Below are 17,910 nucleotides of genomic sequence, written 5' to 3' on the forward strand. Positions count from 1 at the left end.
GCTTAACTATGTTCTTAGTAGCTTTATTCGTAATAGCCAGAAACTGAAAACAAACTGAATGTCTCTCAGTTAATAATGGATACAGATTTTGTCACTATTGCCCTGTAATACAGCTGGAGTTCAGGGATGGTGATTCCCCCCAGAATTTATTGTTGAGAATAGTTATCATTATCCTGTTTTTTTCTTTTTTCTTTTTCCTTTTTGTTGTTGTTATTATTCCAAATGAATTTGCAGATTGCACCTTTTAACTCTGTGAAGAATTGACTTCGGATTTTGATGGGGATTGCATTGGCACAGAAATAGGCAGGTAGATCAATAGAATGGAATTAAAGACACAGCAATGAAACCACACACCAATGGTCACTTGATCTTTGAGAAAGGAGCTAAAATGATCCAGTGGAAAAAAGACAGAATTTTCAACAAATGCTTCTGGTTCATCAGGTGGTCAGCATGTAGAAGAATGCAAATCAATCAATTCTTTTTGTTCCAGTTATTATTTTTCTTTTGTTGGATATGTTTTTATTTACATTTCAAATGTTAGTCCCTTTCCTGGTTTACTGGACATAAGCCCCCATCCCATCCCCCTCCCCTTCTTCTATCAGGATGTTCCCCTCTCCACCAATCCCCCCAACATTCTCATACTCTGGGGAGTCCAACCTCTACTTAATACCTGGTACACTGGAACTAATAGAAGAGAAACTGGGAAAGAGCCTCAAACACATGGGCACAGGGGAAATTTTCCTGAGTAGAACATGAATGACTTATGCTCTAAGATCAAGAATAGACAAACGAGCCCTCATAAAACTGCAAAGCTTCTGTAAGGCAAAGGACACTGTCACTAGGACAAAACAGCAACCAACAGATTGGGAAAAAAATCTTTAAGAATCCTACATCTGATAGAGGGCTAATACCCAATATATAAAAAGAACTCAAGACATTAGCCTCCAGAGAGCCAAATAACCCTATTAAAAATGGGGTACAGAGCTAAGCAAAGAATTCTCAGCTGAGGAATGCCAAATGGCTGAGAAGTACCTTACGAAATGCTCAACATCCTTAGTCATTGGGGAAATGCAAATCAAAACAACCCTGAGATTCCACCTCACCCCAGTCAGAATGGCTAAGATCAAAAACTCAGGTGACAGCAGATGCTGGTGAGGATGTAGAGAAAGAGGAACACTCCTGCATTGTTGGTGGGACTGCAGACTGGTACAACCACTCTGGAAATCACTTAGGAAATTGGACATAGTACTATCTGAGGACCCAGCTATAGCACTGCTGGGCATATTCCCTAAAGTTGCTTGCTCCAACATGTAACCAGGACACATGCTCCACTGTGTTCATATCAGCCCTATTTATAATAGCCAGAAGCTGGGAAGCATCCAAATGTCCTTCAGCACAGGCATTGATACAGAAAATGTGACAGGTTTACACAATGGAGTACTACTCAGCTATTAAAAACAATGACTTCATGTAATTCTTAGGCAAATAGATTGAACTAGAAAATATCACCTTGTGTGAGGTAACCCAATCACAAATGAACTCACATGTATGCACTCACTGATAAGTGGGTATTAGCCCAAAAGCTTGGAATACTGAAGATACAATTCACAAAACACATGAAGCCCAAGAAGGAGGAAGACCAAAGTATGGATGCTTCAGACCATCATAGAAGGAGAAACAAAATTATTCACAGGAGGAAATATGGAGACAGAGTATGGAGCAGAGACTCAAGGAAAGGTCATCCAGAGACTGCCTCACTTGGGATATCCATCCCATAAACACACATGAAACTCAGACAACATTGCTGATGCCAAGAAGTGCATGTTGACATGAGCCTGATATAGCTGTCTCTTGCTGTATTTGTCTCACAAATACAGAAGCAGATGCTTGCAGCCAACCATTGAACTGACACCTGGGTTACCCAATGGAGGAGTTAGAGAAAGGATAGAAGTAGCTGAATGGGTTTGCAACTCCATAAGAAGAACTATACTCAATAGAGTTCCCAGGGACTAAACCACCATCTTAACACTACACAGGGTTCGATCTAAAGCTCTATCCGCATATGTAGCAGAGGATGGCCTTGTTGGGCATCAATAAGAGGAGAGGCCCTTGGTCCTGTCAAGGCTTGATGCCCCAGGGTAGGGGAATGTCAAGGCTGGGAGGTTGGAGGGAGTGGGTGGGCTAGGGAGCATCATCTTAGAAGGAGATAGTGGGCTTCCCCCTTTTACATTCCCCTTCCCCTTCTTCTATGAGTATGCCCCCCCTCCCACCTACTCTCTCCCACCTCAAGACCCCGGCATTCCCCTACACTGGGAAAATGAGCCTTCACAGGACCAACAGCTTCTCTTCCTATTGATGCCACACAATAACATCTTCTGCTACATATGTGTCTAGAGCTATGGGTCCCTCCATGTGTACTCTTTGGTTGGTGGTTTAGTCCCTCGGAATCTTACTGAAGAGTTGGGAGAAGGATTAAGACACCCAAAGAGGACAGGGACTACACAGAATGACCAAGAAAGTCAATGATCCTGGACCCTTGTGGGCTCCCAGAGACTGAATCACCAACAAAAGAGCGAGCACGAGCTGGACCTAGGCCCCCTACACATACTTAACAGGTGGACAGCTTGGTGTTCATGCAGGTCCCTTAACATCTGCAACAGGTGATGTCCTTGAACCTGCTGCCTGTGTATCCCAGGCCCCTAAACGGACTGCCTTGTCTGGCCTCAGTGGGAAGGAATGTGCCTAGACCCCACCAACCCCTGCAGAAACTTAATGTGGGTTGCTTCAGAGGGTTAACACTGAGAGACTTCTGATACACCATATTTACTTCTACCCCTGTAAACAAGGGAATCGGAACATATGTTTTGCTGAGATGTGAGATATGTGTTTCTGTATACATTTTTTGTGTTCCTTATATCCCCTCATGCTTTTGTGGATATCCCTGCATTGAATGTTCATTTACTGAATTATTTCTTTAGGCTTTCTTTTGCTTCTCATCAGAATCAATCCTTACTGATACGATTAGGAAAACCAAAATCATTGTCAAGCAAGCTAGAAATCAAAATAAAGATTCAGGGGGTTAAAGGATGGTTCCACAGCTCAGAGCTCTTGTATTGGATCTGAGTTCAAATCCCACCAACCAATGGTAGATCATCATTGTCTGCAACACCAGTCCCAGGAGTTCTGTTGCCATTTTCTGGCCTAAAAGTGGGATATAGTTATGGATGCAATCAAACACTCATTCAAATTAAGAGACAATTTATATAATAATAATAATAATAATAATAATAATAATAATGAAAATAAATTAAAACTATTCAATGTATAATGGCAATGTTGAAGCAAAACATAACAATGTGTATTCATAAGTGTTCTAGTACCAGGAAAATAAATTATCTCTGTGTTTGTGCCTGTTTTCGAGCTGTCTTTAATACATTTGATTTATTTCCTGATTTTACTTCCAAAACTGGATGAGACCCTACACTTGTACAGTAGGTTCATTATCCTATCAAAATACTCTAAGATCATTAGATAACTTCACATTCATCCACAGCGGTCACATGATTTCTATATTCTTTGTTATACTCTTATATTTCGTTTTCATAAATACAGCATTTAATCCTGTGCTTTCCTTAAATATTAAACAGTGAGACAATAGGGTAATAGATAATTACCATGAAATGTACAAATGGAAGAAGTAGAGGAAAGATAAACACAGCTTTTGGGTTTGGGTTTGTTTGTTTGTTGTTGTTGTTGTTTTTTTAAGAAATACTCAATTCAACCTGAACAATGAAGTCTCAGGCCACCAGGAAAAGTCTGTTTGCTGTCTGTCTATGTCTGTACCAAATGCACAGCATTGATTAAGCCAATAATTTGGATAAGTGGAACAGAATGATAGGAGTCTATTTTAAACTTGAATATTTAAAAGTAAAGTTATTAAAAATACGAAGGATTCCTTTAAGAGACTCTGAAAGGGAAGTCTCTATGGTATTCATAAATAAACACTCCCTTTAAAAAGTACAACGAGTATACAAATAAAAGGAGGAGACAAAGGAAAGATATTCTACTGAGAAGATAGAGCATGTAGAAGATATTAACACATAGGTGAGCGTCATACTTGGATCAAAAGCGTCAGTTCACCTGAAAGACAAAACTGCCTCAAATATGGTACTTTTTAACTCAGCCAGTCTGTTACCTGAGAGCTATAAACCAAAAGTGTCTCGTAGGAACAACTAAATAAGTTAACTCATAACAAGAGAGTGTGATGTAATATTTTTAACCTAGAAACGATAATCCATTCTTGTTGGTGTCAAGGAGAAAGGGCTTATCTCATTACTACTTGAGCTGCTCAAGGATACAATGCACATATTGCCAAGATAGGAGTCCCTACTTTACATGCCGAAAACTTCGTAATACATCAACAGCTATCCCATTGCTCATTATTAAATTTGTCATGGTGATTTATTTGAAGACAGTAAAAACACTATAATATATATACCACACACTTTTCAAGTTTTAATGCTGCCCCTGTGGGAATGATCATAGTTGTCAATACAATGCCTACTCTTTGAAGAACTCTATCAATTACTTATAAAACAGACTCTTTTTAGGTACAGAGATGAACTGAACTTGCTACTTTGATTTGGGTTTACTGTTTGTGTTCTGCCTAAAACTTCCCCATGCTCATCACAACAGGAACTGAAACTCAGTATACCACCTCCCTGGATTGCAACACTTCACTCCCAGGGTGTCCTGGTGACCCCTCCTTCTCACTCACTTTAATCCCATAGCTATGAAAATGGCAGTAATATCCCTGCTTATTATACAGGGCTACAAACCGTCCAAGAGCCTCAAGAACTAAAATTGTGCTTTGTTCTGAATTTTAAGGCAAAATGCTTTGGTCAATTCATCACTTCTGAAAAATTATTGTTGAGTAACTGATTATAAGTTAGTCTAAATTCAATCGTCACATAAATACTTGGGTTGCTTTGCTTTGAGTATTATAGTGTGATTCTAAGACTTGGATGTAAGTTTAACATCATCTGATGTGAAACTAAAGGCACCAATACCATGGGAGAAATGTATCCCTTCACTCACTCTTGACAAAGGGAAACTCAGGCTAATATGATAGAATCAGTATATCAAAGGAATTAAACCTTAAAGTACGTGTTTATTAGATAAAAAATCATGGCATGCCTTATCTTGCTGAATCTAGCTATTCTTCCTATATTAGTTATGGTTACCTTTCTGCTATGTGTTTGGTTGTGTTATCTTCTTATTCATTCTGTTGTTTCCTAACTTCCCTGCAGTATGGCCATTCTTTTTTTTTTATTAACTTGAGTATTTCTTATTTACATTTCGAGTGTTATTCCCTTTCCCGAATGACTCTATATTCTTTCAAATTTACTCCAGATGTTTTACCTGCACTTTCTTTTTCTCCTGCATTCGCTTCTGCACCAACTTTGTCATGCAGTCTCAAGACACTTATGCTAATATGTAGCTTTAACTTTAGGAAAATATTTGCTACATATATTCGTGTATTCTCCAAGTCTAATGTGGACACTTTGATCCTGAATGTGAGGATATTTGGAGATAGGAGCCCTTGAGAAGCTGAACCCTCGTGATGGTGAAATTCATGCTATGACGGCGAAAGGCATGAAAAAAAGAAAAGAAAAACCCTCACTTACCTCCATTATCTTCCCAGTAAATATTACAGGGACAATACCAAAACAAAAACAAAACAACAACAACAAAAAAACACTAAATAAACAACCAAAAACCCCAGCCTCCTCTGAGCTCTATGCAGGAACTCATTTATTCAGGCAATCACATTTGAGACTTACAGCTCTTGACTTGGAGGGAATCAGTGGATGCAAGGGAGTGGGTTGCAGAGATGTTGTCACTTCTGTACAAACATAGATAATGATAATAGTCTAGCCTCTGTCTTCTACCCAGTCTTCTCATTTTCCAGCTTTGACAATGAATATTCTTAAATGGTATTAACCAGAAAGTTACATAAGGTTTTCCATTGAGCATGAGATTTTTTTAGTAACTTTCACTGGTGATATCAGATATATACATGTATATACATGCACATAAATGCATGAAACAATAATTTATGGAAAAAAGAGAGCCCATGAATTTAAAAGAGTACAAAGGGGATTGTATAAAATGGGATGAAATTATTAAAAAAAAAAGGACCGAGGTAGGATTTATATCCTTGGTCTTCAAGAGAGCACAGGACAAAACACCAAACTTCCCTATGAATGCAGACCTATCCCAGAATTTAGCCAGAATTAAATAAAATTAAAATAAATTAGACACTAAATTTTCTTCCTGTGTTTTAATAATCTTTGTAAAGACTCTTATGGAAGAGTAGGAGGAAGGACTGTGATCCCCAAAGGGGCTAGAACTCCATAGGAAGACAAACAGAGCCAACTAACGTGGAGCCTTGGGCCTCTTAGAATCATGAAGCATCAAGCAAAGAGCATACAGAATCTGGACTTAGGCTTCCCTTCACATATGTAGCAGATGTCTAGCTTCGCTTTCATGAGGGTCCAGAACAACAGGAGTCAGGGCTATCCCAAAAGTTATTGCCTCTATTTGCGGTATGTTCTACTTGCTGGGTTGCCCTGTCTGGCCTCAGTGGGAGAAGTGCCAGTGTCAGGGAGAATACCCAAGGATCACCCACCTACTCAGAGTAGAAGGAAATAGAGGCGGGCAAAGAATTATGAGTGGAGGTGACAAGAAGGCAGGCAGTGAGTGGAAGGTAAAGTGAATTAATTTTAAAAGTAAAAGTAAATTATATAAAAAAATAAACTTGGAGTAGATATGTCAAAAATAAAATTAGTTTTACAGTCATATTTTTTCTTAGTTGTTTGCATTCAACTTCTTTCCAAAATTTGCTATTTTTTTCTCCATCTTGTGTGAGAAAATTTTTTCCTTCTTCACATTTCTTTTGAATCAGAAAAGATTGTCTTTCATCTTGATTGTGTTTACAGCACAAGCTAAACACTGTTTTTAACTACTAAACAGGACACACACTCTCAAGTCAGTTACAGTTGTCATTTGTATGTGAACTTCATTGCTGGAGAACTTCATCCTGGTATCGTTTTAAACCTCCTTCTTCAACTTTCCATTTTGTCATCTACCTGCCTGACTTTCTTTATCTACCAATTAACATCCATGTGTCATTTTTGACTTAGCTCACTAATCACTACATTTAAAATGCTTCCTCATATTTATGTTAGTGTGGTTTTACCTCAGAGAGTGATAGATAGCATTCTCTCCCACATTTACTGCATAGGAGTTAATAAGTTTTTGAGTGTCTGTTTAGATCAGTAAGGAGCAAGAATGCAGTGGCAGTATCTAACCTGTTCACATTATTAATTTTCATACTAAGAAAGAATAGAATAAAATAAATAGCATATCATAATATAATGTAAAAATTAAAATACAATGAGAAAACATAATAAATTAAAAGAAAATTTCAATAAAAGGCATATTTGGAAGAGTTTCTTGAAATTATATATTTCACATATATGCATATATAATATAATTTGTAAGCATGAAGAGAGAGAGTGAAAAGGAGAGGAAGTACTTCTTTAATATAAAGCTTATGTCTAAGCCATCTTTACATCATGCTACTATATTTGTTATTAGGTAGGAGAAATTTTTGTACATGTAAAAGCCATGGGCAAGACGGCAAGACTCTTGTTTTGTATCTCACTGATAGCATTCATATATATATATATATATATATATATATATATATATATATATATATATATGGAGAGAGAGAGAGAGAGAGAGAGAGATTTCATCATTAATTGTCATTCTTATTTCTACCTGGCCTTAATCTTTGCCAGAAAAACAAAGAATGTTAACTCTATTAAGAAAACTGTTCATAACTTCTTATACATAATGTCTGCAGGAAAAAGTAATGACATCCTAATGAAACAATAGTGAAGTCATGGGAAATGAAATGGTCTAAACAAGTTCCTCAGGTTTTAGAATCTTAGCCCACAATGTGGGGTTAAATGGTAAATTGTAAGCTGGCCCTTCTCATGGAAATAATCTAGCTATCATGGAAAGCCAGTTAGTTCTCATCAGAGTAGATTGCTGTAAGAGAGTAGGGCTGCCAAACACTACCCACTCTCTTTCTTCTTAGCTTTCTTTCTCCCAATAAGTGTTCTCATATTCGTGTTAAAATGTCACCCAATGAGACATGATGGAGTCAGGAGGACGTCTGTTGGAGCTGAGCAACTGTTGATGCCATACTTTTGTAGTTCTAGAACTATAAACTATAAAACTTCTTCTTTTTACCAGCTTGTAGGAGTTTGCCACAGGAACAGAAAAAATTAATTGGTGTTATCATCACCTAAAGTGAATCATTGTTCATGAATGTATAAAGGAAAACACTACTAAATGGAGACATTAGAAGTTGATTATAGCAGGAATGTAAAGGAATGGGTGAGACTTGATATTTATTAATCTTCTACTACAGACCAAGTCTCCTGGTGCCTTCCGCACCACCTTATGGCTAGCTAGGTTCTGCTTCTGCCTTTGGGGTATTCAGGCACCAAGCTTGTCTGGGTCTTGGGTTTGCAGAAATTTGCTGGCCTTGAGCAAAGGGTATTGGAGATGTCTCGACCTCAATCTGGTTTCAGACCCATTCCTGTGGTAGCCTGGCTCACTTGCCCCACACCAACTCTCTAATGAACCCCTATCCTATGCCTCAAACAGAGTCGGGCTAGAAACATTTAAAATTCGTTTAAAGGTGCAACCAATGTCTTGACATCACAATGTCTCCTGATCTGGGCAGTAAAGACTAACAACTGTTCCTAGAGAAGGAATGGCAACAAGTGTCCATAAGGAACAGAACCTGAGATTAATTCTGTTGTCTTGAATCATACTGTAGGTCAGCAGAGGCTGGCATCAGGGATAAAATAGATTTTTCAATAAAAAAAAGAAAGAAAGAAAACTCAAGTATTATTGTGGGCTCATAATGTCTTGAACACAGGCTCCCACTTGCTAACATGAAAGGAAATAAAACTGGATTTGATGACAACTGATAAATACATGAGCCATTTCTGCCACTTCATGATTGTGTAGCTTTGAACAAATCAAATTGTCTTTCAGTCTTTGAGTGTTTCTGGCTGCAAATTCTAACCAACAAATATCTGGCCTGGCAGATCCTCAGTTAGGATAATACAGGCCAAAATAAACCAACAATAACCAAAAACAAAAACAAACTAACAACAACGAAACAGTAAGACACAGGACACCACCCAGTGCAATGTAAACCATTCTGTGTCTGCCATTGCTACATGAATTAGTGTAGAGAATCTGCCCTAAGGACACAGTGGACTGGTATTGAGTTTAGTGTAAAGGTGGGTGTCTTAGCAGATATGTGGTGTTGGTCAGATAGCTTTTCAAAGCCGTCTGTATTTCCATGCCAGGATTTGTTTATTTGTTTGTTTTACTTCAAACGTCTGATTAGCGGTGCCTGGATAAGATATTAGGAGATCCGAACTGCTGGAGTTTACCTAGCCTTAGAGAGGGATAAGTGTTGTATAAGGGGTATATCCATTGACACCGGACTCGCGGACTCTGCATTCTGATTAGTTGTGGTTCTCTGCAGCGGTCTTCATCTGTTGCAGACCAGTTTTTTTTTGAGTAAAGACTGGACATAAGGACAAATACTCAGAATGCAGCTAGGGATTGTGCTTACTAGCTGAAGCGGTGGTTGTCGGTTGTCCTCTAAGATCCATGCCCTTACCAGCTCTGCATATTTGGCTAGATTGCCACTGCCCTGCTTGATATTCCTCCTGTTGAGGAAATCTTAAGCAGCCTCAAAGAGAACTGCAGGAAACCAAGGATTTCTGAGAATAGAAGAAATAGTCTTTCTTAGGAAAGAGCACACCAATTGCTATAAAATACACTTGATTATCCAATACCAAATGGTCAGCTTGGGAAAATATACAAACATGTCACATAATACAGACTGAGCAGGTTGTACCTGTCTGTAACTCCAGGTACATTGGCTCTGATGGCCTCTTCTGGCCGCTGTGTGGACCTGCATTATGTACACACACACACACACACACACACACACACACACACACACACACACTTAATAAAAATAAAATTTAAAAAAATATTGATTTTTATTTTTTTTAAAAGCTAGCTTAAGCTTTATGTGATATTTACTACAACAGACAGCCAGGCATTTTAAAAAGGGATATCTTGTTTTTGTTTTTGTTTTTTTTGTTTTTGCTTTGTTTTTGTTTTGTTTTGTTTTTTAAACAGAGAAGTCACTTTTTTATTAAAAGTAGAGATGTTGAGGATATGAGTGTAGGTGGCCGCAAAACCTTATAGACATCTGGCTTCTGCGCAAGGGTGGTTCTCTAGGACTCCTTCACAGTTTTCTGGAAAAGAGACACCTGTAGCATTTATAGCGTCTGCTGTCTCCTATATTGCTCTCGTCTTCCCTTAAACCAATTCTCAACTCTAGTTTCACTCACATCCGTCTTTCCAGGTGTTTTCTTTCTTCTGCACTGATGAAGTGATTCTGCTGGAAAGTTTGTTCCATCTCCTGCAGCTGCCACCGCGTGAACTTTTAGTGGAAGCTATGCTGGTGTACCAGCTACCCGCCAGATATGAGCACTAGAACAGGCTGTAGACCAGATATCAGCACCGGAAAAGGCTGCATATTCTCAATGACCTCCATGTCCTTGGAGACTGGCTTCTCTGGCTGCTTCTCATTGTCCTGGCCACTGTCACTGGTGACATGGTCCTCTTGGTTCCTGTTACCCATGAGGCCTGCAGCACCAGCAGCGGGCCCAACTTCTCCACTTAATTCTTCTGCTCCTTCCTGGTCTGCAGCTGCTGCTCCGACCCAGGCTGGCCCTGTCTACTTTCTCCCTCGTTTTTAGCCTCTCCATCAGATAAAACCTGTGCCTTTGCACCATTCAATTTTTCCTTATCCTGGTCAAGTCCCTCATGAAGTACGAAGTTCATGCTTTGATGCTCCATGTCCTGAATGCAGCCTGCCCCAGCAGATACTGAGTCAGAACTCCTGAGGTTATGAAAGTTGAAAGCCGAGCTTCTCAACCAGAAAGAGATTCTCTTGTAGCCTTCGGGGGTAGTAGTGCAGGTTAACAATTATCCAATCATGGGTGTGCTATCCTGATTTCCATTTGATCTCCTGCAGCTATGGGTTGAGCCTGAGGTGCAAACCAGACCAGGTTTGTGCTGCAATGAGCAGGATATATTTTCAGGGACCACATGGTACTTAGGCTTGTACAGATGCACATGTGGCTATCCAAATTGCAGTTGGATAAATGACCTTCTAGGATCAACTGTGCCAAACCACTTGTATTGAAGAAGAAAAGCTCTAGAGACCTTGGCGAGGTGTTTTTAGAATACCTCTTGTTTAGTTGGGGGTGCTTTTTTATGACTTTAATCCCAGCATTCGGGGGAAAGAAGAAAGTGAATTTCTGAGTTCCAGGCCAGTCTGGTTTACATAGTGATTTCCAGGACAGCCAGAACCACAGTGAGACTATGTCCTCTGAAAACAAAGGATGACTTTGGTCTAGGCCTAGTAGTTTATACTAGGCGCCTGTTACTTGACAAGAGAACAGAAATTAAACTGAAAAGATTATCCACGAGGTCTCTTCCTTCCAGTGTTCCATGATGTAACTACAGGAGCTTGGGTGCGGGTTGGGCAGATGGATTAGAACTGTTAAGTACTGTTAGAGCTGCGAGAATTGCCGCAGCTCTGCTAAGGTTCCCTGCGGTCCTCTTGAATGGGCCCTCTAATGTTTTCTCTGAATGATAAAAGAGTCAAGAGCAGGAGCCATTCGCCTTCCAGAAACTCAGTTAAGCGGCCCCTCTGCTGGCATATGGTCAAACTGGTCTTTAGGGAGCACATGTTTTCCAACAGGTTCTGGCCACTCTGAGACTAGAAACAGCCCCTAGGAGCGAGGCTATCTTCAGGCAGTTCCGTTTCTAGGGTGCGGATATTCTGGGGTCCTGGTGCCAGAAGAGGGGTTCCTCTCCCTCCAAAAGACATACCTCAAAATTTAGGACATATCTCTTTTATTTTTCTTTCATTCTTTAAAATTTTTTTATTGGATATTTTTTATTTTCATTTTAAATGTTATCCCCTTTCCTGGTTTCCCATCCGTAAACGCCCTATACCTTCTCCCAGCCCTCCCCCCTTCCCCTTCTTCTATTAAGGTGTTCCCTCACCCAACCACCCACCCCCTCCCCCTGCCCCTAGTATCCCCCTACACTGCAGGGGGTGTCCAGCCTTGGCAGAACCAAGGGCCTCTCCTCCCATTGGTGCCCAACAAGGCCATCCTCTGCTACATGTGCAGTTGGAGCCTTGGGTCTGTCCATGTGTACTCTTTGGATGGTGGTTTATTCCCTGGGAGCTCTGGTTGGATGGTATTGTTGTTCTTATAGGGTTGCAAACCCCTACAGATCTTTCAATCCTTTCTCTAACTCCTCCAATGGGTACCTCATTCTCAGTTCAAAAACGGGATATCTTAAAGTACAAAAAAAAAAGACATTATTCGAAGATAGTACAAAAGTGAAATTGTGTAAGAGACCAAATATTTGATATGCACGATGGGTGTAATTTATACCATGATAGTTACATTTTTAAAGTATAAATTTTTATGTAACATACATAACATATAATATTGATTTCTATTTCTTTATATAATCCTGGAAAGTAAGTATTTTCATCCTCAGTTAAAGGTTACTAATATCTGAGCAACAAAACAACATGTAGAAATACACAGAATGAGTGAATGATCTAGTTCAGCCTATGTCCAATGCACTCCAAATTGCACGCTCAGTATACAGTGCTACATTCTCCTACATGGAGCACAGGAGTCACTAAAGAACAAAGAAAGGACAACAGTCTTCCAGGGACTTCATTCATTATCAGGTGAAAGAAGATTTCCATTTAAGCTCTATCAGATTGAATGATGCAGCCTTATCAGCTTTATATTTATTTTACTTAAGAATAAATGTGTGTAAGCCATCCTACTTTCTCTTCACACTTAGTGAAAGTAAATCTTTCTACTTTGCTTCATTTGTATTCCATAGCTGGAATCCGGACACACTGTTACGGGTGTTTATGATATGAAATTTTAAAATGTTGCTCGCAGCTTAGTAAAATGAAAGAACTGGGGTCTGATTGGCATCTTTAGCGCGTATCAAAATATCATCAGCTACCTGCCACAGCTCTGAGGTTTATTAAGTAGGTGATCTCCTGTATTGAACTTTATGAGCTTGAGATTTCACTGTGGATAAAGTATGGATGGGACATTTCAGATAATGAGAATAAATATGTCCCTTTTTATATAAAGTCTACATTGCACTTAACTATTCATTTGTCTGTGCGTACTGGGCTTGCGTTTATGGCTTATTGTGACCACTGGAGTTGGTTATGTAAATACTGAGACTCTGTTTCCATTTCTTCAATCCTCCATGAAAGTGTAATTTCCATCTCATGTGCTAACATTTAAAATAATACTTGGGACATTTCTACAGTGTTCTCCATAACAGCCACACTACTTTGCATTGTTAAATTTTAAAAGAGAATTTTTAAGTTGTGCTTTAACAAAGATGGACCTGGGGCAGCATTGGCAAATTTGGGAAGGCTTTTCTATTGGGTTCTATTATCTACCAACCTTCCAGGCCTTTTTCCACCTCAAACCTTTCCAACCCCTAACACTGGGTAGGAGAGGAAGAAGGCTAGAGGGAAAAGGGGACATAGACCTCTTCGGAGTACTTCCCGCTGAATAGGGGCGTCAGGTTCCTTGGAGCAAGTCCAATCTCTGTCATAAGGATGTCTCCGATTAGGAATCCAGCAAAATACCAATAGAGCAACAGCAAATGCAACAGCAGGGCCATCATCTCCGGGAGCAGCAGCTGCCACAGGCCATCTCGGGGCTCTCAAATGAGTACCCTCTCAAGAGTCCCCAGAATTCCAAATATAAACTATCTGCAGCTGCAAAAACCGTGCCCCCTCCTAGAGCGCAAGATCCTCATCGTTAGTAGCTGGAGACAGTCTGAAGCAGCCCACATCCCACACCTGGGATTAAAACAAAAGCAAAATATAACTGGGTATTTAAAGAAACCAAAGTTTTCACTCTATTTTCCACTTTTAGTTCAAAGAACATTTTTCCCTAAAAACAAAACCACATATAATAACAGTTATGAGAGCTATAAGGTACATATTACACTCACAATGGCCAGTCAACATTTATTTATTTAGCAATTTTGGAGTAAGTACTCCACATCTATCCTGCCTTGGTGAATCAACAGTACTATGCCTACATCACTTTCTTATCATAACTTACATTTATCAACCCAAAAAGTATCATTTCTAGATACTAAAATATTTTCTTAGTTCCTAAACAATTGAACTTTTATATCTTTACAAACTTACATGTCATATGTGAATTTTCTTTTTTTTCTTTTTTTTATTAACTTGAGTATTTCTTATATACATTTCGAGTGTTATTCCCTTTCCCGGTTTCCAGGGGAACATCCCCCTAACCCCTCCGCCTCCCCTTCTTTATGGGTGTTCCCCTCCCCATCCTCCCCCCATTACCACCCTCCCCCCAACAATCATATTCACTGGGGCTTCAGTCATGGCAGGACCCAGGGCTTCCCTTTCCACTGGTGCTCTTACTAGGATATTCACTGCTACCTATGAGGTCAGAGTCCACGGTAAGTCCATGTATAGTCTTTAGGTAGTGGCTTAGTCCCTGGAAGCTCTGGTTGCTTGGCATTGTTGTACATATGGGGTCTCGAGCCCCTTCAAGCTCTTCCAGTTCTTTCTCTGATTCCTTCAACAGGGGTCCTATTCTCAGTTCAGTGGTTTGCTGCTGGCATGCACCTCTGTATTTGCTGTATTCTGGCTGTGTCTCTCATGAGCGATCTACATCCGGCTCCTGTCAGCCTGCACTACATTGCTTCATCCATCTTGTCTAATTGGATGGCTGTATATGTGTGGGCCACATGTGAGGCAGGCTCTGAATGGGTGTTCCTTCTGTCTCTGTTTTAATCTTTGCCTCTCTATTCCCTGCCACATGTATTCTTATTCCCCTTTTAAAGAAGGAGTGAAGCATTCACATTTTGATCATCCCTCTTGAGTTTCATTTGTTCTAGGCATCTAGGGTAATTCAAGAATTTGGGCTAATAGCCACTTATCAATGAGTGCATACCATGTATGTCTTTCTGTGTTTGGGATAGCTCACTCAGGATGATATTTTCCAGTTCCAACCATTTGCCTACGAATTTCATAAAGTCATTGTTTTTTGGTAGCTGAGTAATATTCCATTGTGTAGATGTACCACATTTTCTGTATCCATTCCTCTGTTGAAGGGCATCTGGGTTCTTTCCAGCTTCTGGCTACTATAAATAAGGCTGCGATGAACATAGTGGAGCACGTGTCTTTTTTTATATGTTGGGGCATCTTTTGGGTATATGCCCAAGAGAGGTATAGCTGGATCCTCAGGCAGTTCAATGTCCAATTTTCTGAGGAACCTCAAGATTGATTTCCAGAATGGTTGTACCAGTCTGCAATCCCACCAACAATGGAGGAGTGTTACTCTTTCTCCGCATCCTTGCCAGCATCTGCTGTCATCTGAGTTTTTGATCTTAGCCATTCTCACTGGTGTGAGGTGAAATCTCAGGGTTGTTTTGATTTGTATTTCCCTTATGACTAAAGATGTTGAACATTTCTTTAGGTGTTTCTCAGCCATTCGGCATTCTTCAGCTGTGAATTCTTTTTTAGGTCTGAACCCCATTTTTTAATAGGGTTATTTGTCTCCCTGCGGTCTAACTTCTTGAGTTCTTTGTATATTTTGGATATAAGGCTTCTATCTGTTGTAGGATTGGTAAAGATCTTTTCCCAATTTGTTGGTTGCCGTTTTGTCCTAACCACAGTGTCTTTGCCTTACAGAAGTTTTGCAGTTTTATGAGATCCCATTTGTTGATTCTTGATCTTAGAGCATAAGCCATTGGTGTTTTGTTCAGGAAATTTTTTCCAGTGCCCATGTGTTCCAGATGCTTCCCTAGTTTTTCTTCTATTAGTTTGAGTGTATCTGGTTTGATGTGGAAGTCCTTGATCCACTTGGACCTAAGCTTAGTACAGTTTGATAAGCATGGATCGATCTGCATTCTTCTATATGTTGACCTCCTGTTGAACCAGCACCATTTGCTGAAAATGCTATCTTTTTTCCATTTGATGGTTTTGGCTCCTTTGTCAAAAATCAAGTGCCCATAGGTGTGTGGGTTCATTTCTGGGTCTTCAATTCTGTTCCATTGGTCTATCTGTCTGTCTCTGTAACAATACCACACAGTTTTTATCACTATTGCTCTGTAATACTGCTTGAGTTAAGGGATAGTGATTCCCCCTGAAGTCCTTTTATTGTTGAGGATAGTTTTAGCTATCCTGGATTTTTTGTTATTCTAGATGAATTTGCAAATTGTTCTGTCTAGCTCTTTGAAGAATTGGATTGGTATTTTGATGGGGATTGCATTGAATCTGTAGATCACTTTTGGTAAAATGGCCATTTTTACTATATTAATCCTGCCAATCCATGAGCATGGGAGATCTTTCCATCTTCTGAGGTCTTCTTCAATTTCTTTCTTCAGAGTCTTGAAGTTCTTATTGTACAAATCTTTTACTTTCTTGGTTAAAGTCACACCGAGGTACTGTATATTATTTGGGTCTATTATGAAGGGTGTCGTTTCACTTATTTCTTTCTCGGCTTGTTTCTCTTAGGGGTAGAGGAAGGCTACTGATTTATTTGAGTTAATTTTATACCCAGCCACTTTGCTGAAGTTGTTTATCAGCTTTAGTACTTCTCTGGTGGAACTTTTGGGATCACTTAAATATACTATCATATCATCTGCAAATAGTGATATTTTGACTTCTTCTTTGCCGATCTGTATCCCCTTGACCTCCTTTTGTTGTCTGATTGCTCTGGCTAGAACTTCAAGAACTGTATTGAATAAGTAGGGAGAGAGTGGGAAGCCTTGTCTAGTTCCTGATTTTAGTGGGATTGCTTCAAGTTTCTCTCCATTTAGTTTAATGTTAGCAACTGGTTTGCTGTATATGGCTTTTACTATGTTTAGGTATGGTCCTTGAATTCCTATTCTTTCCAGGACTTTTATCATGAAGGGGTGTTGAATTTTGTCAAATGCTTTCTCAGCATCTAATGAAATGATCATGTGGTTTTGTTCTTTCAGTTTGTTTATATAATGGATCGCGTTGATGGTTTTCCATATATTAAACCATCCCTGCATGCCTGGGATGAAGCCTACTTGATCATGGTGGATGATTGTTTTGATGTGCTCTTGAATTCGGTTTGCCAGAATTTTATTGAGTATTTTTGCATCGATATTCATAAGGTAAATTGGTCTGAAGTTCTCTTTCTCTGTTGGGTCTTTGTGTGGTTTACGTATAAGAGTAATTGTGGCTTCATAGAAGGAATTCGGCAGTGCTCCATCTGTTTCAATTTTGTGGAATAGTTTGGATAATATTGGTATGAGGTCTTCTATGAAGGTCTGATAGAATTCTGTACTAAACCCGTCTGGACCTGGGCTCTTTTTGCTTGGGAGACCTTTTTTTTTTTTATTTATTTTTTTATTTATTAACTTGAGTATTTCTTATATACATTTCGAGTGTTATTCCCTTTCCCGGTTTCCGGGCAAACATCCCCCTCCCCCCTCCCCTTCCTTATGGGTGTTCCCCTCCCAACCCTCCCCCCATTGCCGCCCTCCCCCCATAGACTAGTTCACTGGGGGTTCAGTCTTAGCAGGACCCAGGGCTTCCCCTTCCACTGGTGCTCTTACTAGGATATTCATTGCTACCTA

The 17,910-nt window shown here is 39.7% G+C and overlaps 1 pseudogene; it reads right to left on the reverse strand.

The window, feature by feature from the left end:
- Nucleotides 1-10,454: 10,454 nt before the first annotated feature.
- Rhox4bl-ps1 (reproductive homeobox 4B like, pseudogene 1) lies at nt 10,455-11,037 on the reverse strand (annotated as a pseudogene).
- Nucleotides 11,038-17,910: the final 6,873 nt, after the last annotated feature.

The sequence above is a fragment of the Rattus norvegicus genome, chromosome 19 (genome assembly GCF_036323735.1).
Source record: "Rattus norvegicus strain BN/NHsdMcwi chromosome 19, GRCr8, whole genome shotgun sequence".
Taxonomy (NCBI): domain Eukaryota; kingdom Metazoa; phylum Chordata; class Mammalia; order Rodentia; family Muridae; genus Rattus; species Rattus norvegicus.